This window comes from Pseudorca crassidens, chromosome 16, assembly GCF_039906515.1.
Source record: "Pseudorca crassidens isolate mPseCra1 chromosome 16, mPseCra1.hap1, whole genome shotgun sequence".
NCBI lineage: Eukaryota > Metazoa > Chordata > Mammalia > Artiodactyla > Delphinidae > Pseudorca > Pseudorca crassidens.
In genome coordinates this window covers 14948699-14972777 of record NC_090311.1, presented here as the reverse complement: position 1 = coordinate 14972777, position 24079 = coordinate 14948699, and the positions used below count along the sequence as shown (strand labels likewise).

General features: G+C 35.8%; 1 protein-coding gene across 2 annotated transcripts in view; it reads left to right on the top strand.

Moving 5' to 3' along the window:
* Positions 1 to 24079, top strand: part of ATRNL1 (attractin like 1) — a 682506-nt gene that overhangs the window by 372202 nt on the left and 286225 nt on the right. The gene's annotated exons all lie outside the window — the stretch shown is intronic.

Sequence of the window (24079 nt, the reverse complement as noted above, 5' to 3'; positions counted from 1 at the left end):
TCCAGTAATCCCACTTCTGATTATATATCTGAAGGAAATGAAATCAGTGTCTTAAAGAGATATATGCACTGCTATGTATATTGCAACATTATTCACCGTATCCATGATATGGAAGCAACCCAGTGTCCATTGATGGCTGAATGGATAGAGAAAGTGTGGTATATGTACACAATGGAATATTATTCATCCTTAAAAGAAAGAAGAACCTGCTATTTGCAACAACATGAAGGAAGCTAGAAAACATTATGCTAAGTGAAATAAGATAGTCACAGAAAGACAAATACTACATGGTTCCACTTATATGCTGAATCTAAAATAGTCAAACTCATAGAAGCAGAGGATGGAATGGTGGTTGCCAGAGCCTGGGCGGAGGAAGAAATGGGGAATTGTTTTTCAAAGAGTATGAAGTTTCTTTTGTGCGAGATAAATAATTTCCAGTGATGTGCTGTACAACATAGTATCTATATTTTAAAATGTGATATTTTACTTTAAAATATGTTAGCAAGATAGATCTGGATAGATATTGAGTTAATTGTCCTTACCAAAACAGACACACCCACAGAAACACACACACACACACACACACACACAAGAACACAAAGAATATTTTAGAGATGATGGATGTTTTTAGTACCTTGGTTGTGGTGATGGTTTCATGGATGTATCCATATGTCCCAACTCATCACGATATGTACAATAAACGTGTGCACTTTTTTGTATATCAATTATAACTCAATAAAGCTAAAACGAGTACATTATGTGGCATAGTATTCAAAAGTTTCAAAAATCAGTGAGTTTAGCAAGGTCAGAGGATACAAGGCCAATACATAAAATCAAGGGTATTTCTATATATTCTCAATGAACAATGAGAAATTGAAATAAATTTAAAAGGTGACATTTATAATATCTCCAAGAAACATGAAGTATTTAGGTAATATTTAATGAAATATGTGCTGAAAATTACAAAACACTGATGAAAGAAATCAAAGACTTAAGTGAAGAAATCTGCTTTTGTTTCATGAATTGGAAGAATCAGTATTGTTAAGATTTCAGTAGTCCTCAAATTGATCTATAGATTTAACATAATCCAAATCAAAATTCCAGTATATATATATATTTTTGTGTGTGTGTGTGGTACGTGGGCCTCTCACTGCTGTGGCCTCTCCCATTGCGGAGCACAGGCTCCGGACGCGCAGGCTCAGTGGCCATGGCTCACGGGCCTAGCCGCTACGCGGCATGTGGGATCTTCCTGGACTGGGGCCGAACCCGTGTCCCCTGCATCGGCAGGCGGACTGGACTCTCAACCACTGCGCCACCAGGGAAGCCCCAGTATATTTTTAATATGAATCAGTAAGCTTATTCTAAAATGTGTATGGAAATGTGAAGGAATTATAATAGCCTAAGCAATTTTGAGGAAGTACCAAGTTGGAGGATTCACAACACTTGATTTCAAAGCTATTCTAAAGCAATTTCTCTCAGCAGGGGACTGTTTTGCACCCCCAGGGAAAGGGGACATTTGGCAATGTCTGAGGACATTTTGGTTCTCATAACTGGGACCCTGCTACTGGCACTGAGTGGATAGAGCTAGAGATAATGTTAAACATTTACAATGCACAGTGTAGCCCCAAACAAAGAATTATCCAGCCCCAAATATCTATCAATACTGATGAGGTTGAGAAATCCCCCCTTTTAAGGCTGCAGTAATCAAGACCATGCGGCATTTGTGAAAGGATAGATGCATAGATCAATGGAACATAAATATACCTGAATACGTTGTCAACTGATTTTCAACCAAGATGAAAAGCGATTTCAGTAGACAAAGGCTAGACTCTTTATCAAACGTGTTGGAACAACTGGATATCAATATGCAAAAAATAAATAAACCTCGACCCATCCTTCACATTCATAGGGAAAAATTAACTGAAAATTGATTATAAGCCTAAATTTAAAACTTAAAATCATAAAATATCTAAAAGAAAACATTGGGCTTCCCTGATGGCACAATGGTTAAGAATCCGCCTGCCAATGCAGGGGACACGGGTTTGAGCCCTGCTCCAGGAAGATCCCACATGCCGCAGGGCAACTAAACCCATGAGCCACAAGTACTGATTCTGCGCTCTAGAGCCTGCGAGCCACAACTGCTGAGCCCACGTGCCACGACTACTGAAGCCCGCATGCCTAGAGCCTGTGCTCTGCAACAAGAGAAGCCACTGCAATGAGAAGTCTGCGTACGACAATGAAGGGTAGCCCCCACTCACAGCAACTAGAGAAAGCTCACGTGCAGCAGTGAAGACCCAACACAGCCAAAAATAAATAAATAAAATAAATAAATTTTAAAAGATAAATAAAAAAAGAAAACACTGAAAAAAAATCTTTGTGACCTAGGTCAGACAAAGGTTTTTTATTTTATTTCTTTTGTGTGTGATCAGCTCTTTCATGTGCTCAGCATAGTTTTTTAAAATTAATTTTTATTGGAGTATATTCGATTTACAGTGTTGTGTTAGTTTCTGCTGTACAGCAAAGTGAATAAGTTACACATATACATATATCCACTCTTTTTAAGATTATTTTCCTATATAGGTCATTACAGAGTATTGAGTAGAGTTACCTGTGCTATACAGTAGGTCCCCATTATTTATCCATTTTATATATAATAGTGTGTATATCAATCCCAATCTCCCAATTTATAGATATGATATCAAAATCCTGATAAATTGGACTTACTAAATGAATATGGAAAACAAACCATAGACTGGCAGAAAATATTTGCAAAGCACATATCTGACAAAGAGCTTATATCTAAAATGTGTAAAGAATTCTGAAAATGCAAGGAAACAAACAGTGCAATTTTTAAGATAAGCAAAAGACTTGAATGTACAATTCAGGGCTTCCCTGATGGCACAGTGGTTAAGAATCCACCTGCCAATGCGCGGGACACGGGTTTGAGCCCTGGTCCAGGAAGATCCTGTGTGCCGTGGAGCAACTAAGTCCATGCGCCACAACTACTGAGCCTGCGCTCTAGAGCCCTCAAGCCACAACTACTGAGCCCACGAGCCACACCTACTGAAGACCACATGCCTGGAGCCCGTGCTCCGCAACAAGAGAAGTCACGGCAATGAGAAGCCCGCACAGCGCAACGGGGAGTAGCCACCGCTCTCCGCAACCAGAGAAGAGCCTGCACGCAACAACAAAGACCCAACGTGGCCAAAAATAAATAAATTTTTAAAAAATAAAGAGATCCCCTTAAAAAAAAAGAATATGTATGTGTGCCCAATAAGCACGTGAAAAGATAGTCAGTATCATTAGTCTTGCATAATGTAAATTAAGACAATAATATAATACTACTGCAACTACTACCGCTATTACTATTACTATATTACTATTTTACTATTATTATGTTACTATATTACTATTACTATATTATTTTTACTACTACTACACACACGAAAACAAAAACTTTACAATGCCAGAGAAGGATGCAGAACAACTAGAACTCCCAAACACTGCTGTTGGGAATGCAGAGTCACATGTTCACTTTGGAAAACAGGCGGTTTTTAATATACGTAAACAGGTACATACCACATGTCATAACAATCCCATTTCTTCATATTTACCCCAAAGAAATAAGAACCTAAGTGCACACAAAAGCTATATATGAACACTTATAGTAACTTTACTCAAAACACTAAAACATGGAAACAATCCAGTTGTTTATCACCTGATAAATATATGAACAAAATGGTGTGTCCACGTAATTGAATGCTAACTCAGTACTGAGAGAAAACAAAATTAGTGACACAACAGCATGGATGAGGCTCAGGTGCATTATGCTAAATGAAAAAAGTGAAACTCAGTAAGCTCAAAAGGTGCCATTTGATTCTATTTATATGAAATCTGGAGAAAACAAAATTATAGGGGGAAAAATAGATCAGTATCTCATCATAAGGGGAGGGCTTAACTAAAAAAAACGGCCATGAGAGAATATTTTGATGTGATAGAACTGTTCAATTTCTTGATTATGGTGGTGGTTATACAATTGTGTGCGTTTATCAAAACTCATAAAACTGTAATTTAAAGGGTGAATTTTACAGTATGTAAGTTTTACCTCAAAAAATCCTGACCCCAAAATTTAAAAAAATAATAACACATAAAACCTAGTGTCTTCTGTTTAATAAAAATAAAATTGAGGGCTTCCCTGGTGGCGCAGTGGTTGAGAGTCCGCCTGCCGATGCAGGGGACAAGGGTTCGTGCCCCGGTCTGGGAAGATCCCACATGCCGCGGGGCGGCCGGGCCTGTGAGCCATGGCCGCTGAGCCTGCGTGTCCGGAGCCTGTGCTCCGCAACGGGAGAGGCCACAACAGTGAGAGGCCCGCGTACTGCAAAAAATAAAAATAATAAAAAAAATAAAATAAAATCGAAATACATAAATAAATAATATGCCTGCTTGCTCTTCTTTCCAACTACATATGTGTGCATTTGGATTTTCTTCATATATTTCAACTAAAACATTATGTCATAACATGTTGAAAGCAGAAGCATATATGACAATTCAGTCATCCTCCATTAAGCTAGACATTGAAGAGATTTGCAAACATATAAAACAATGCCACTCTTCTCACAAATTTTTATTTCGTTAAATAATTTTTTCATAAAAATGCATGACTTTTGCTCTTCCAAATGAATTAATATTTTTTCAAATGCTCAGTTTTTATTTCTAATATGGTAAATTTTGACAGCAATAATCCACAAAAACAAAAGTTTTGAGGGATCCTTAATATATTTTAAGAGGGAAGAGGAGTCCTCAGACCACAAAGTTAGAGAACTGTTGCTTGAGAAAAGTGAAAGACCAACTACTTGGAAGGAAACAGGGGTCCCAGGTGACCACAGGAGCAAAGCTGCTAAGCACTGTCAACCAACCACATTAGGATTGTTCTGTGATACTGAAATAAACTCCTTTGTTCTTTAATCAGTCGGTTGCTGGATTTCTTTATTATAACAGCCAGCCTTACCTTAACTAGTGTAACAGCCATGAGCCCCCCTGTACTGTTCTATGCGCTGCTACATTCTCACATTTCATTTCCACAACAATAACGTGTGTAGGCATTTTGAACACGTTTTTACATATGAAGAAAATGACTCTCAAAGAGATGAAGTATCTTTGCTCAAGGTAATACAGCCAAAATTTTTCATATTCAGGCTTTATTCCAAAACCTTCATCACATAGTATACAGGCTTGGAGGCAGACAGACCTGTATTCATATCCTTGTCTAACCGTTTACTACTTTTAAGAGTTGTTGGCTATTAAGTGAAACTTCAATAGTACCTATTTTGCAGTGTGTGAGAATTTTTTAAATGAATGGATGTAAAATTTAGTCCAAGGTAAATACCAAATAAATGTTAATTATTATTATGCCTCAATGCCTTTCCTCATCTGTACTGAGCAGGATTTAGTGGTAATTAGAGAACTATGTGTGAGGTGCTTAGAAGCAACATTTCTGGCATGTTAGCAAACAATAAGTGATAACTGTAATTATCATTCCTGCATTTGTTGTACATGATTATTTGAGGAAACTTTTGTAATAGTAGGCTCATTCTTAAAATCATTTTAAGTGCCCAGCATTTGATCTAAAATTTCTAGTGAAACACTCACAGCTCTGAACTAGGTATTTGCAAGACAGAATCAGATATCACTTCATATTATTTCTCAGTTGAGTTTAAAGAATATATGATCAGGGACATTATCTGAGATACCAAGATTTTGCCTCATCACTCAAGCCTAATGTACAGGCTGAATAGTTTATTCTTCCAAGAGACTCTATAAAACACTTAATAAGATTTGCATTGCTTATTATGTTTTGCATGTTCAATAGCAGGAGGATATATATCCAGCTTGTCCATTCACGCTTCTGTGAGATTTTATAACATAGATGAGAAACAATGTAACTTCTCTATTTAAACTTATAACTTACTCATGAGAAAAAAAAGTGTATTCTCTAAATTTAAATACACTGTCCCTCTTAGAGAAAGTCATCAAAAAAGTAATACTGTGAAAAATTTTCTTCATCCCTTGTTCCTCATCCTGCACAGTTCCCACCCCATTCCTAGTGTTTCCCACTATTATTAGTTCCATATATATATATATATATAAATCCTTCTCTGAGATTTTTCCTTTTTTGTGCACGTATAAGCGCCACAGGATTTGCTAAGAATTTTGGTATGTAACCAAACTGGGTTCTTGCCACAAACATTACGAAGAAAAGATCTGGGCTTCCCTGGTGGTGCAGTGCTTAAGAAGCTGCCTGCCAATGTAGGGGACACAGGTTTGAGCCCTGGTCCAGGAAGATCCCACATGCCATGGAGCAACTAAGCCCGCGAGCCACAACTACTGAGCCCGCGTGCCTCAACTACTGAAGCCCACGCGCCTAGAGCCCGTGCTCGGCAACAAGAGAAGCCACCAAAATGAGAAGCCTGTGCACCGCAGCCCCCACTCGCCACAACTAGAGAAAGCCCGTGCGCAGCAACGAAGACCCAGCGCAGCCAAAAATAAAAATAAATAAGTAAATAAATTTAAAAAAAAAAAGAAGAGAAGATCTGTGTCATACCCTGTGGATCCATAGTATGCCTGCTGGAAGACTTGATGGAGCAGACATGAGCAACACGCTCTGAATGTTTATCTAGTGGTCTTATTACTTCCCTTTGCTTCTGGCAGTGATTCAGGGTGGAGTTAGCCTGAAGTTCCTATTGAGCTATTCTTGAAGGTCACATTCATTTTGAGCCACCCCAACCCAACTGCGTTGAAGTAGAAGCTGAAGAGTGAAGATGGTGAAGATGAACACAGACATGTTTTAGTCCTTGGCATCTCAAGGCAAAATTGGTGCTAGAAACCAGACTCCTGCCTTCAGATCCCATATTCTTTTTTCTGCACTGTGCTCCAGCCCACGTTTTCTCTTTTGTGTACTTTAACTTTTAACTTGCGTGATATACACACTTAAGCCAAGGGAGTATCAGAAGTTATGGAAGACATATAAAAGGGATAATTGTTTTGAAAAGGTCTTAAAGTCTTACTGATTTTAAGAAATAGGTAAAATCTTATTATAATGTTCCTTTGAAACTATATACTGATACCTTATAATAATGGCTGCTATAGCATGAAAATTAGTCTCCATCAGATCTGCTTTGGACCCTTTATTAATTAGATAATGTAGAAATGCTAAGTTTAGTAACCAAAGGAATTTACTTCTCTCTCATGGACCAGTTTAATGTCCATATAGTGAGTCTCGGACCGCTTTCTCTTCCATCTGTGGCTCCCTCATTCCCTCCATCTTCCAGTGGGCAGAATCGTGAATATTTAGTGCAGAAGGCACACCAGCTTCTTAAACACTATGGTCTGGAAGTGATACACATCCACATCTGCTGCATTTCATGAATGAGAAATAGTAATAAACTACCTTAAAGAAGTAGTTTTATCCATTGATGGATAGCAGTCATCTCTGGCACAGACTCTTTTAAGGTATTTATTACTTGAGGTGTTATCTCAGTATGTGGCACTGTAATTTAGTACATTAGCAGGTTTTGTGAAATTTTGTTTTAATTCAGTGGAGCGGCAAAATAGCAACCACCACACTTTGTGTAGAGCATTTACATGTAAGTTCTCATAGTCAGTGCAAAGAATATTTCTAGAATGAGAATCAGGTCTGTGTTTGCCTCTAGTCTCTTCCCCTCTCTAGGTGTGTGACCTTGGGAAAATCATTTAATCTCTCTGAGCCTGTGTTTCCTCATCCATTGAGGAGTTGTTATGATTTCCAAAGGTCCTTTCAACGTTAAAATCCTGATATTTAAGTTATGCAAATTTTTAAAGTTTGTAGTGTCATTTTTTTCACTTATTTATTTGTCACTTTAATTTAAATGAAATGTAGTATCATTTTAAGTCAGTAGTCCTTGCTGAAAGAGTAAAATTTGGGTATTTGTATTTATTCATGCCTAGTTAAATTTAACGGCAACATGAAATAAATGATTACCTGTTTGGATATAACTTCATAATAACGCCTCTGAAGGTCGTTTGGAATACTGCACTAATTAATGTTTTATTTCCAGCCTTCCTTAATTTTTCTAGCCAGATGGTCCTTTATTTATGTTATTGCTAGAGGTTTCCAGCTGAGGTTGTTGGATTGTTGAAGAAAAATATGTGATGGCACCGTAAGATAACTGTAATGGAATTGTTAGGTGTGTTACAGCATTTGTGCCTGCTGTCCCTGTTCTGTCCACATCTGGGAAATAAGTTTGTTAACAAAGCACTTTGACACCTCATCTGACGCTTGAGTGAGATTCTGAACTGTGTAGAAGCAATTCAAATGGGAAAATGACTCTGCATTTTATTGTAAAAGGATGCACTTTGCAAATATCTGTCTGTGCAAAGTTCATTTTCTGGATGATAAAGAAAAAAAAACCCTTTAAAATAAGTACACTTTTAAGGACATGATCTGTTTTCCAATGTCCTAATAACTTCAGGAGTAAGCTGTTCCATTAAGGTCAAATTCAAAATTTGTGCAGATTAACCACCATTCAGGAAGCAGTTAAATGGAATTTTTATGGCATAGAACTTCAGAAGTCTAAATGAATTATCAGCTGAAAAGATAGGCCAATAAAAGAAACAGACTTAAAGTGGAAGATAACAGTGATAAAGTGACAGTAAATTAGAGAATAGAACTAAAAGCCTCATTGTTATAAAGAACAACAGTAGACCTCCTGAATTATCTATGTTTCTTTAGAAAGTATCTCTTCTCCTTCTTTCGCTTGTGAGTTTCAGAATTACTAAATAAATTAATAGCATTTGAGCCGGAAGCTTCTATCAACCAAGTTAGGTAGGAAGCCTTATTAACATGGCCATTGGCAACTTAACACTGGACAATTTTCTTCCAAGAGAACGTGATTTCATTATTATAGTACTTAAGCTGTGCACATGCAGAATAAATCAGTTCAGTGACCTTCATCCCAGTATGTGCAAAGACTTTGAGGCCTTAGTGTATGCAGAGTGGATGTAATTGGACATTATTGTCCAACATGCTAGTAGTTCAGTCTGTATGCTATTTGTTCATATCATGGAGGGTTTGCATATCTTGTCTTTGCTTATCATGATTTATATAGAAATAAAATTGTATTGGTCAGAGACTTTTTCCTAAACAAATGTACTGATTGAATATAACATACTTAATAGATATTTATTGTTAATTATTGAAGAGGTATCAAATCTGGGAGGTAATTTGATATTTAATGACATGGGCAAAGCAAAACAAATAACTCCCAATAGAATATACATACATGCACACACGCACACACACGTGTATCTGCTTGAATAGGTAAACTGACCATGTGGATTTTAAAAGATTTTTGAAGAAACCGAAGAGGAAAATAAAATGTAAGTGGACTGGATTGCTGCTTTGTCTTCTTTTTTAACTTGTTCTATCATTTTGCTTTCTTTTGCCAATAAAAATTAAATGGCACACTTAAGTCAACCACCTTAAAAGTACTAAACGCTGCTTCATAAGACAAAAAGCTTAATAGAGTGTTGTTCAGGTTTGTTATTATTATTATTATTAACTTGTCCCTATTTCTGCCATTTAGTTAGTTGATTATTCCAACCTGGATAATTTCTCTCTGTAGTAGTCTTTTTGGACCAGTGACGGAAGTAAATCTCCTAATTTATAACCCTGAACATATTTCAGTTTGACCATGTGGCACGTGTGCTGTCTAAGAATATCCACATGTGCTTCAGTGAATGTCCTTAGTTCTAAGCAGAACAAGAGTCAGTTTGAGTGTTCTGTTGGCTTGCCATGGAGAAACATTTAACCACAACCCCTTACTGCAGCTATTGATCACCACATAGTTTGTAAGCAGAAGATCAATGTTACCAAAGTTGGTATGAATTAAAAGAAAAGTTATGTTTGAAAAGATGACCAAAGCATTCATGAAGGTCATACAGATTATGAGAAACTAGAGACGGGGGCCCTTTACAGAAAGCATCTTGCTAGGAATTATTAAATGTGCTTCTCTTGGGATTCATAAGAAGATGAAATGGTACCTCTGACCAATTTGCTTTAATTATTTACTTTGAAGTTGACTTTTATAGTTCTTTTGTCACTTATCAATGGTTGGTTAGTGCTGAATTGGTCTCTCTTCTATATAGCAGCAATATATAAATGCTGTATATGCAACTTAAATTAGCCAACCAAATGATACTAGCAGGAAATGTACACTAGGATGAGCTCTTTAGTTATCTACCATTGTGATCATGAAGACAGCTATAGTTTTCTTGATGAAAACCTTTATAAAATAAGTTATAGGAATTTATTTTTTCTATATACTCAGGGACCATCTTGTGAACTAATTTGTTATAGATTTTAATAAATTCATGCTACAAAGTGGTGTCCTAAACATTGTTAGTAAAGAATTACTTTGCAGTTTTAGCCTTTTGTATATTTTTTCATATTTACGTAGCTTTAAAGATAGCATTTCTCTTTTCAAAAGTACCTTACAGAAATCATTGCTTTTTGTTTTACCTCTAGACTGATATAGTCTAAGGAGAGTTAGAGATTTTCCTCTTTTGTATTTTTCTCATTTTATATTTGAGATGATAACATCATTCATCATTCTCAGTTACTAGAAAATAATTCACTAAATGTGATGTAAGCTAAAAACTAGATGCCTAGAAAATATTTGCATTGACCAACAATAATAGGTTCTTATGCACATTTTGTCTCTAGTACATCAATAACATACTTTTTTCCATCTATTTGTGAAATACGCCTAGCCAGTGCAAGTGAACACAGCCAGATAACTTGCAGAATGGAGGAAGCATTTAGGAGAACCAGAATAATGGAAACATTCCTGCTAATTGACAATAAAATGTCATTGATTTTTTAAGGGCAAAACCTTAAAGAAGCAGCATACTCAAGGTCTCATATTGTCTCAAAGCATCAGAATGAGAGCATACTATCCTGCATACATCTTATTTTTAAGAGATCTAAAGCACATAAAGATTAAATATTTGTTTGTAATGGTTACATTGTTATATTATAACTGACTATTCTATTACATTTTTTAAGCCAGAACATTAGATAAGAAATGTTAGCTACTTGTCTGAATTTTATTTTGACAAAGGTGGACTTTCTTCTGAGTTTGTCTTATTTTCTAAATCATTACTGGTTATTTATTATAGATGCATTATTAGAAGTTTATAGTGAATGTAGATTTCCCTTCAATGTAGTGGAATGGAAAGTCTATTATTACCAATTTATATTATACTTATACAGTTTCTAGTGAAAAACTTAGAACTGAAGCTTTTGTAATAGTCACTTTTTAAATAATAGTTTATACTTGTCACTGCAAAAAATAATTATAACAGTAAAACTGTAAACACTAAATCAATAGGTAATCTAATAAATGAAAGCAACTAAAAGAACACATTTAGCTCCTAAATAAAACCCTTCAGATTTATGACATTAAATTTAAAAGCTTTCATATGCTTTTATTTATGAGCTTTGTCTGATATGTGACTTTTCACAAATGTTATACTGGTTAATTACAAGTATGCTTTTATATATGTGGCTATGCATATGTAAGTATTCATCTGAAATTATCGTGTTCATTTATTTTGTCCATTACTGCCTCCTCGTGGCTTTCAGTATGAAATTCACACTCATCTGTATCAAATAAAAGGCACTAAGTCATATGATCATAGTTATCTCCCCCAGGCATACCTTTCAAAATGTCTTTCTGCCCCAGATTCTCCTCAAGACACACTGGTTTGCCCTGAATCTACCATGATATCTCTTTTTCAGATCTGTTCATAACCTTTGCCCCTCTGAATGTTTGCTAACTCCTCCACTACTCCATACTGGCCTTCATTCTCAAACAACAATAACAACAATATCCTTGTAACGGACCTTCAGCTGTCAGGTTGTCATTATCCTCTGGACGGTCTTCCCTGGCATATCAACCCTCAGTCTGAGCTAAGTATTTCCCTTCTGTCCTACAGCAGCCCACGCTTACCCCTATTGTGGGACTTGTCATGCTGTTATAGAATTCTCTGCTTACTCATTTCTTTCACCAATTCTCTAAGCTCCTTGTTTGCAAAGATAGTGTCTTTTTTAATCTTTATATCTCCAAAGCAATACAGCACAGCGCCCTGGCACAGAGCCGGCACTAAATAAATGTTTGTTTCCTTAATGTTTATCAAACAAAATTATTCATGAGGCCCACCTACACATGCAATATTTAATGTGCCTATGACCGCATCTTTTTTTTTTTTTTTTTTTTTTTTTTTTGCGGTACGCGGACCTCTCACTGTTGTGGCCTCTCCCGTTGCGGAGCACAGGCTCCGGACGCGCAGGCTCAGTAGCCATGGCTCACGGGCCCAGCCGCTCCGCAGCATGTGGGATCTTCCCAGACCGGGGCACGAGCCCGCGTCCCCTGCATCGGCAGGCGGACTCTCAACCACTGTGCCACCAGGGAAGCCCATGATCACATCTTTTAATGCATCATTTCTAAGTTTAGATAATGTATCTTGAATGCTACTATTAAATATGATTATCTCTGGTTTCTCCTATGAGACAGTGAAATAGCCCTCCATATTTGTCTCTGAAAATGTGTTTATCCTCAGATCCAAATGCAATATATGCAGTCTGAAACATTCTATGTATTATTGACATTTTGTCAAAATAGGGGATGTTTTCCAGTCTTTTGCACATGGGAGAGATTGGTATTGCTGTTGTAGAAAGAATGAAAATCTGAATTTGTAATAAACCTGTTTCTCACTGTTATCATTCTCATTTTCCCCTTGTCTAGTTTAAAATATTACCTGGAAAACTAGTTTTTTAACTGTTTATAGTTGCATTTTCATTTTTTGAGTGAAATTTTAAATCCCTTGTAGTAAGAGACTGTTTTATATAGCTCTTAGCTTTACATGTAGCTGTTCATGTTTAGGTAGGTATGAGAAGTAGACAGGAAATTGAATAATTTTCATTATTGCTTCAAACAAGATGTGTTGGATTTAAGATGACCACAAATCCTTTGGCATTACTCAAGAAGACAGGTGACATTATGTCATCCCCCCTTGAATCAGGGTGACCTCTATGATGGCTTTGTCCCATTGTACCCTGTGGAAATGTCACTGTGCTAGTTTCCAGGCTGATACCTTGTGAGACTGTCACCTTCTACTTTGTGTCTTTTAGAATACTTTCTCTTAGAATATTTACTCAGGGTAAGCCAACTGTCATGTCGGAAAGTCCGTCTTCCCTGAGACCACCGCTGTGGCTAGAAGGAGCGGGAAGGAGAGAGGGAAAAACAGAGGCAGAGAGAGGTAGGGAGAGAGAACTATACCAAGAAGCATCAAGATGCCAGATATATGACTGAAAAAGCCATCTCAGAAGTGGATTTTCCATTCCCAGCCTGCCCAGCTGGCACAGTATGAATCAGAGATGAATCACCTCTCCAGTTCTTCCAAAATTCCTGACTCACAAAATTATGAATTAAGTATTTGTATGGTTTGTTAAGCTACAATAGATAATCAGAACAAAGGCAATGACATGGAAGCTTAACATAGTTCAGTCTCTAATTCATGAATAATAAGTAGAAAATGTATTATTTTTCAAGGCCATTATTTTATTTTATTGCAAGCTGTTAAGGGATGTTGAAAATGTCTTTATTATACAGCGTTATAAAGAGTGGATCATGAGTTGTATCTTTATCATCCTTGGCAACTGTCACATGTTGCCAAAAGTTTCTTTTTATATTTCTTATTAATAAATTATTCAAATTATGTTTTTATTATTTAAATATTGGCATGAAAAAAGTTTTGGGGGCTGGAAAGAATAAAATTTTAGGGGATAAAGTAGAATCCAAGATGACTGTTCTCGTTCTATGAGAACTGTCTCTTCAGAATTTTGTAAACACTTTCTTTGATTTGCATTTTTTGAGGCGTAATTTTGCACCTTTTGGGCAAGCCCAACCCACTTAGGTGGCAGCAAGATAAGGACAACAAACTGTTGCAGATTGCTAGTAATCCAAATTGACTTGACGTCTTTCCATATATTAATATTTAAAACTTCAAATGATGAGGCAATGTGAATTAATGAAACAGTTTATTTACCCTGACAGTGATCATGTCAGTGAAAGAGCAAGAACACTTTTAGCTGTTAGGCTTCGTATGTTTTCTTTCATTTATAACTAAAATTCTTTGCCTAGTGATTTTATCCTTTATCTACGACAAAAATTCCTCCCCAAATTCCTCTTTAGACCATCCTCTAAGTGTGAAAATAAGCTGGACCGTATGTACTGCTGCTGCTAAATACTATGTATTAGCACATGGGTTTTCTCATTGTATTATTAGCTGGGAATAGCATGTCTACTGTTTGGTATTAGCCAGGCCTCCTGCTGTACTTGCTGATCTCCAGCATTGTTATTGGCTCTTATCACTTTTGTCCTTCCAGAAATCTGAATCAGTGATTCTCAACTTCATGCCATAATAACAGATATTTTGTAGTATCCCCTTTAGTGGCATGGAATGAAACTTGTTACCAATATAACATACATCAACACATGATTTTAAAAAGCAATAAAATGCCCTAATGTAAAAGAGATGTAAAAGGAAAGTAGTTTATGAAGAAATTAATATGTATTTGAATATGTTTGTATCTATTAATGTTTGTATATGTCTGTGCTGTAAGACATAATGAAGCTGTCAGATGCTTTCATCTGTTCATAGATTTACCACAAATGTAACAGCTACAGATGCTGACAGAGGTTTGTTTCATTGGTGACTCATCCATAACAGCAGCATTGCAGTGTAGTGACGTGATTTTCTGAAAGGTTGAACAGCTCATGGTAAAGTTAGGAACCAAGCAAAGAACAGTTTTCTCTTAACATACATGGTAGTTGCATTCCTGAAAAATTCATTGCTCGTAACGGTGCAAAACATACTTAGTGTTTGTATTAAAATGTAGTTAGGTGTTAGGCTTAGAAATTATTAACCAATGAATGGTTGGTAAGGCATTTGAATGTAATGCAGGAATCAGGACAGTTAGAGGTGGGGAAGTATCTTGTGCATTGAAGGGCCTTTAGAATCTCTGGCTTCTGTCCGTTAAATGCCAGCCCAGCTATTTCTCCCATTCAGTGTAAGAGTGGTCAGTCTGACACACACCTGACAAGTTTCCATTATACCCCTGCGGATAGCACTCCACCAATTAAGAACTTCTGCTTTGAACACTCTCTCTTTTCTTTCTCATTTTCTCTGTTTATACCCCAGCATCTTGCTGACAGTACATGCTTCCTGAATTCTCTGAGTTAAGGCATGTAATTTCTCCTAACTGAACCTAACACAAAATGTTACCAAACTTATGCAATGACATAATTATAACTTTCTCTTTATGACATTTCTTACCAAATAAATTCTATATACATAAATCTTAACAAATTTCATAATTTTAATACTATATCTTTTAACTAATATTACTCATAATATTTTATATTATAACCCCATTAATGCAAGTGCAAAATTTTATGGGTGAGATGAGGATTGGTAATATGGCTTTAGAAGTCGTCAATGTAAGGTGGTCGTTGAAGTGAAGGAGATTAAGATAGAACAGCCAGGTAGGCAAATCAGAAGAATATCTTCGTATTGTATGCCAAGAAAAGGACATTTTAAGAATGCTTTGAGAAGGCCAAGTAAGGACTGAGATGGGCTCAGGGAAAGAAATTAACAAGTTGACAAAAAACCTTGACTAAGGTAGTTTTGATGGGGAGGTGATGATGGAAATCAGATTAGAGAAGTAAAATGTGAGAAAGTAAAGAGAGTGAGTATAGACAACTCTCTCAAGTATTTTTTCTCTGCAAGGAAGAAAATACAGCTGTAGTTTTGGTGGATCTGGTGGTGGCTCAAGGACATGGATTGGATGTATGTATGTATGTGCACATGTAAGGACACACGTAAATGTGCATTCAGGCATGTACATCAATGGAGGTGTCTTAAGGAGGTTTAAATGCTAATGGAAACAGGCAATGGGGAGTGTATTAAAGGTTCGGGAAAAGGAGAATAATTGATAGATTTAGATTCATGGGAGGGTAGGAGAGGAACAGTATTGTTATTATCATTTTATATTGTTCTTTCCTACTAGCCTGAGCACTGAAAAGGCAGATGTTACACATTTCTTTGTATCCTCAGCACTTAAAACATTACCTAGGGAATAATAGGATCTTCTGTATTTTAGTTGATGGAAAGAGGAAACAACAGCCTGCTAAAAGAGTTAATTTCCCTCAGAACTCTTCCAAGATCCTGGGCCAATACTTTCATTATATCCTGTCTTTAAAAATTGTCAAATATATGTTCTTTATGTATTTTATCTCTGGAAACATTTTTAAATTATCCATCTCAGACATTAGATAACAGTTTTAATAATTTTGAATTGGTATTAAGTGTATAATTTCAGTGCTCTTCTAATATGCATTAAATGAAAAATAAGTGATAAGTTTGAGAAATTAGTAAAACCAATATGGTTAAATTTAATTAAATACAAATTGAAGAACCTATCTTATTTCCACAGTAATATCAGTGAGATATGTGACAAAGACTTCCTTAATATATAGGTTCCACAATAAGAGTAAGATGATTATGTACAGACAGTGTTTGCTTTCTCGGCCCCATATCTCACCTGTTCCTTTTTATTGATTGATTCAATTTCAAGAGACTCAAGTCTGTTTACGTTAGATTAAGACTGTATACCAGCCACATGGTTTTCTGTCATGCTAAACTTTAAAATTTAATAAATGGTCAGAAGTTATCTAGTTTCTATAACAATAAATCATGATATAGTTCATGGATCTTGGCTATGATGACTCAGTTAAAATGAAATTTCATCTAGTTATATTGGTGGTGGTGGGATGTTATTTTGGTGGGAGTGTGATGTGTATTCTTTGCAGCCCATTGTCATACTTTCTTTTGAAGCGTATTGAATAATCACATATTCTTAAAAATACATTATATTTTGAGGATTTTGTGGATTTTTGGTGATTTGGGGATACCATCTGATTTATGAATTTAGATGCTATCCCTCATGATAGAATTTGAAAACACCAAAAAATAGTTATTTTTTAAATGATAGGAGAAGATAAGTCCCAGCTACTGATCATTTCAAGGGTAGAATTATTAACTTGATGGTAACTTGATTTTCTTATATCATAAAAAATAATGTTCCAAATAAGACAAAAATAATTTGACTGAAAATCTTATTTATTTAAGGGAAAAAGAAAACAGTTGACATATCCTTAACATTAGCTGATGGAAATTAGATTAATTTCTGTTAACATTTAAAGTAAATAATATAAACATGGAAACTGGTAAATAAAAAAATATATACTGTTATTGCTCCTGAAAAGTGATTAAAATTTTTTTATAAAGCAAATTAAAATTTAGTACAATTTTTTTAAGCTGGATGTCTCTTTGCTGCATTGTTAGTATATGTCAGGGTCTGTATCAAGTGCTTTACATACATTATCTCATTTAATCTACACAACAATTCTATTACCTATTATTATTCCCATTTTACCAATGAGTAAACTGAGGTTCAGAGAGTTTGGATTAACTTGATAAGGTCATAAGCTACTAACTAGGCAAAACAAGAATCAAATCCAGTTAGTCTGATTTGGAAGCCAATGCTCTTGACCACTGTGTTATGCTGTCTACACATATATATTATAATCTTGGCAATTTGTAACATTTGTTTTATACTTTAATATTTATACAATCATAATATAATTGGGTATTATAATTTATATTTTTAAATGTATTAAAAATATTTATGTAGTACCTGTTATGCGTAGAACAGCACTAGACATTATGGGTTTCAGAATGTATAATAAACGGTCTACTCTCAAGGAATATTCAATCTAGCTAGAAAAGAATGACATGTATAAATAAAATAATTAGTGAACTGTATAGTCCAAATGATATGCTATATCATATTATACAATGGTATAATATGCAAAAATATGTTTGTAAATTACACAGGAGTTTTAAAATAAAATTTTATAGGAGTTTTAAAAGAAGAGTTTGATGGCATATGTCATTAGGAGAGCTTTTTGGAGGAGATGCCAACAAGGATTAATGGATGTAAAATACTTGAATTGATTTAGACACACAGAATGGGCTTGCGGAGATTCATCTGCTTGAGGATTAAAGTTCCTCTAACACTGAATAGTACCTTTCATTTTCTGGTTCTGAAGGTACTTCTAACACAGTGGCTATATTATTGTGATGCAGCCAAGGCGTTTTCCTTGGAATCTTAACACCTATCTTGGCTAATTGAGAAATTTCTCTGCTTGGTCCATACTATTTCCCCACAACTCCTGCCTTTCCTCAGTTTCATTCTGGAGGATGTGCTCCACCATATTCCCATTTAAAGGCAACCTTCTTATTGTAGCATCCTTCCCTGGTTTCTGTTCTCATTGAGCTTACCTTCCTGGTCGCTTTATCCATGTTCCCCATTAAAGGGGTTGCTAAGTGTTTGCCAGCTTCTGTGGCTAACTGCCTTGGCACCTGCTGACTCTCTGTACTAATCTGTAGTAAGCCTAACAATCAGTCACATGCTGTGATCTCCATAGCATAGTCAAATGTCCTGAACTTGGTTCTAGTAGAGGGAACAGCTTCACCATGACAAAGGCAAAGAGAGGCAGTGAATCATTACAACATTTTAAATCCCAAATGCCATTTTTCTCGCCATGCTATTAGATGTGAACAATGATAATTTACAAGGAAAATATGTAGGTTTTTGATAATTTCTGTTTCTAATTTTCTATGAGAATACATGTATAGAAAGAAAATAATTTTAAGATAGTGAGTCAATATTTTACTTATTAACTTTTTATATCCTGTCATTGTGTATGAATAAGCATACAGCTTTGAAACAATTTAATGTTTTGCAGTAAAAACAAGTTCAGATATAAAATAGTTGTGCATTTTCCAAGTTACTCTGTTTTTATCTTCAAGGTTTACAATCACTTTCCAATACATGAAAATTATCACATGGATAATTGGATACAAAATTTTGTTCTCTTCACATTTCAAGGTTTATTTTTAGCTATAGAAAAGAAAATCAGATTTTTTTCCCTTCCCTCCACTCCTAGAATCAGAATCCAAACCGCTTGTAGGAATTTTTTCTTACTGTGTACTTTTTAATCTACCTCACAATGATTATATCCAGCGGTGACCTGTACAGGATCAAGGGCACCTTGCTCTGTGTCAAGCTACTCCACTTAACTCTTTCTGTATTTAAAAGTGTATGTTATTAGACATTAAACTCTTAGTTTTTCTTTATTTACTTTCTGTGCTTTTTGGAGGTTCCTGGAAGTTTTTTTTTTTTTTAAACATCTTCATTGGAGTATAATCGCTTTACAATGGTATGTTAGTTTCTGCTTTATAACAAAGTGAATCAGTTATACATACACATATGTCCCCATATCTCTTCCCTCTTGCATCTCCCTCCCTCCACCCTCCCTATCCCACCCCTCTAGGTGGTCACAAAGCACCGAGCTGATCTCCTTGTGCCATGCGGCTGCTTCCCACTAGCTATCTGTTTTACGTTTGGTAGTGTATATATGTCCATGCCACACTCTCACTTTGTCCCAGCTTACCCTTCCCCCTCCCCGTATCCTCAAGTCCATTTTTTTTTTTTTTTAGATTCCATATATATGTGTTTGCATACGGTATTTGTTTTCTCTTTCTGACTTACTTCACTCTGTATGACAGACTCTAGGTCCATCCACTTCACTACAAATAACTCAATTTTGTTTCTTTTTATGGCTGAGTAATATTCCATTGTATATATATGCCACATCTTCTTTATCCATTCATCTGTTGATGGACAATTAGGTTGCTTCCATTTCCTGGCTATTGTAAATACAGCTGCAATGAACATTGTGGTACATGACTCTTTTTGAATTATGGTTTTCTCAGGGTATATGCCCAGTAGTGGGATTGCTGGATGGTTATGGTAATTCTATTTTTAGTTTTCTAAGGAACCTCCATACTGTTCTCCATAGTGGCTCTATCAAATTACATTCCCACCAACAGTGCAAGAGGGTTCCCTTCTATTGCACTATTTGGCTATTCTCTAAAAGTTAGATACTTTCTGAGGAACTCATAAGGAAACAGTGTTGTTCTGTACAGCAATAATTTACCTCCTGATACATTGCCATTGTGAAATCAGAAATATTTTTTGAAAACTAATTGTCTGTATTTCGTATATTACATATAATCACAGTATATAATTATGTGATTATATAATTATATAATGTGATTATATGTAATATCTTGCCTTACAGAAATGGTTCTCAGTGGGGGTAGGGGTGTGACTTTGACTTCTAAGGGATGCTTGATAATGTCTGGCTACAGGTTTTGTTGTCATAATGTATGCTGCTGACACCTAGTAAATAGAGGCTAGATCCTACAATGCACAAGACAGATCCCCCCTGATATAGACCAAATGTTTGTCTCCCCTAAAATTCATACGTTGAAACCTAATGCCCAACGCAATGGTATTAGGAAGTGGGCCTTTAGGGAAGTACTTAGACCATGAGGGCTGAACCCTTATAAAAGAGGCCCCAGAGAGCTAACTCGTCCCTTCCTTCCCCCATGTGGGGTTACAGGGAAAAGACATTCATCTAAGAAGCAGACATTTGTCTAGGAGGCAGGCCTTCACGATACTCCAAGTCTGCCAAGTGCCTTGATCTTGAACTTCCCAGCCTCTAGACCTGTGAAATGTAAATGTTGTTTATACACTGCCCAGTTAATGGCATTTCATTATAACAGCCTGAACAGACTAAGACAGCCCCCACAGAAACTAAAGTATTATGTGGCCTGTAATGTCAACAGCGCCAAAGTTGAGAAACCTAGCATTAGGTGTATTAACTGCTTGATTGAGCAGTGGTAAGATAGGAATCAGTAAATGCATAACAGTGCATGGTGTTCTAAAAGCATTCCAGTACTCAGTAGATATTGAGTTAAGACAGCACTGACTGTCACAACCAACACTCTCTTTTTAGCAACCTTAAGAGTTTTTAGCCTGACAAAATAATAACACCTCTCTTCATCTTAAAAGTGGAAAATGAAAGCTAAAAGTGCAATGGTGTGCTTGTCAACTTGATATCACAGAAAATGTAATAATATTAATTTTTAATAAACTTTTTGTTTTAGAATAATTTTAGATTTATAAAAAGTTACAAAGATAGTGCAAAGAGTTCCCATGTATACCTCAACCCATTTCCTTATTGTTAATATTGTCTATGGCCATATTACCTTTGTCAAAACTAAGAAACTAACATTGGTACATTACTGTTAACTAAACTCCAGACTTTATTTGGATTTCCTCAGTTTTTCCATTAATCTCCTCTTTTTGTTCCAGGATCCAATCCAAGGTACCATATTGTTGTCATGTCTCCTCAGCCTCCTCTTATCTGTGACAGTTTTCAGTTTTTCTGTTTTTCATGTGCATGACAGTCTTGAGGAGTACTGGCCAAGTATCCTATAGAATGTTCCTTCATCTCTGTTTGTCTGATATGTTTTCTCATGATTAGACTGGGATTATGACTTTTGGAAAGAATTCCAAAGAAGTGAAGTGGCCTTCTCATCACATCATTTAAGGGAGTACATCATATTATGGGGGCATATGTTAGGGCGTATATCAGATCCTAACGATGTTAAACTTCATCATTTGGTAAAGCTATTATTTGCCAGGTTTCTCCATTTTAAAGTCACTCTTTTTCTATTTCCCTACTTTATTCTTTAGAAAACAAGCCACTAAGTGTAGCCCAGTCTGGGGGAGGTGAGGAGGTAAGAAAGAGAGCAATAAGACAGGAATTAAGCCCACCTCCTGGATGGTATTTATATATATTTATATTATTTAGATATTATTTAGAATTCTTCTGTAAGGAAGATTTGTTTCTTCTCCCTCATTTATTTGTTTATTCAGTCTTTAATTTTTATCAGTATGGATACATGTGTATTTTATACTTTGAGTCCTAACCACAAACTATATTATTTTTTTTGTTTCTCAAATTGTTCCAGCTTTGGACATTGGGAGTGCTTTGTGTCCTGTGTCCCTTTGACATACCCCCATCCTTTTGCTTTTCGAACACTTCCTTACTTTCTGGAGCTACAAAATTCTCCAGGCTTATTCTGTATTTTTCCTGCCTCAGCCCAGGCATGTAATTTTCCTGCCTCATTTCACCAAATGTTCCTTCAGTTGAAAGTGGTAATTAGAAACCAAGATCTGGATGCTAGGTGTTTTCTTTGCTACTGGGGTGTCATTGTTTCTAGGCCCTCTCAGCAGACAGAGGTAGGCAATAAATATATGTTTACTAACTCATGTACACATACATATCTATAATTATTTCTGTATCTGTCCATTGTGTGTGCGTGTTTTGTCTGTGCGTATTAAGTTAAACATGAGTTCATACTGATATCTCTGACTCTACCCAGCACCATGGGGCTCATCTGAACTTTCCTTTCTTGTTTTTTCTGTGACTTTCCTCTCTTACAGTGAAAAACCTGACTCCCACCATCCATCATCTATGTACTTAGTTGTTCAACTCCAGTATACATGTACAGCAGTTTCAGAATGATTAGCATTTACTCCTGTTAGAAATGAATTTGCCAACTGGAGTTACTGGAGTTTAGTAGTCTTGTTTTTTTGTCTGTCCTTTCAATTTCAAGTCAAAACATTGTTTTCCATACTTACTTAAGTTCCTCTTGTTGTCATTACATACATAAATGTTCGCTCTTTCTGATGTACAGTTCTCTGGGTTTTGACCAATGCATAATTTCACATATGCACCACCCCAGTAATGCAGAGAACTGTTCCTTCTTCTTAAGAGTTCCTTTGTATGGCTTCATAGTAGTCAGTCACTGTTCAACCCCTCAACGCTGACAACCATTAATCTGTTTTCCATCCCTACATTTTTATCTTTTCTGGAATGTTATATTAATAGAATCATATAATGTGTAACCTTTGGGTCCAGCTTCTTAAAACGCATTTAAATTTTATTCATGATGTTGTGTAAATCTCATTTCTTTTATCATTGAATAATATTCCACTGTATGGATGTACCACACTTTATTTACTCAACCCTGTTGAACCACATTTGGAAGCTTCCAGTTTTTAGTGATTATGGATAAAGCTGCTATAAACATTTGTGTATAGGCTTTTGTATGAATGTATGTTTTTAAATCACTCAGTAAATACCTAATAGTATAATTGTTGGGCCACATTTTATATATATATATATATATATATATATATATACACACACACACACACACATACACACACACACACATATATATATTTACATTATAATGAAAGTTTTATTTTTCCTTAGTCTTCATGCATTTTGATGTTTAAACAGTGTTTTGACTCTCATCAAATCAGTCAAGTTGAAAACTGTATCAGTAGAGGCAGTTGGTCTTGATCATTCAAACCAAAAAGACCTTTTCTCAAGGGATTTCCTCTCCCTGGTTTATTGTGTTGAATAATTTCTCCCTCCCACACACACAATTTTATTGAGGTATAATAACAAATAAAATTGTATATATTTATGGAGAAAAGGAAACCCTCTTGTACTGTTGGTGGGAATATAAATTGATACAGCCACTATGAAGAACAATATGGAGGTTCCTTAAACAACTAAAAATAGAACTGCCATATGACCCAGCAATTCCACTCCTGGGCATATACCCAGAGAAAACCATAATTCAAAAAGGCGCATGCACCCCAGTGTTCATTGCAGCACTGTTTACAATAGCCAGGATATGGAAGCCACCTAAACGTCCATCAACAGAGGAATGGATAAAGAAGATGTGTACATATATATGATGGAATATTACTCAGCCATAAAAAAGAACGAAATTAGGTCATTTGTAGAGATGTGGATGGACCTAGTGACTGTCATACAGAGTGAAGTAAGTCAGAAAGAGAAAAACAAATATCATATATTAGCGCATATATGTAGAATCTAGAAAAATGGTATAGATGATC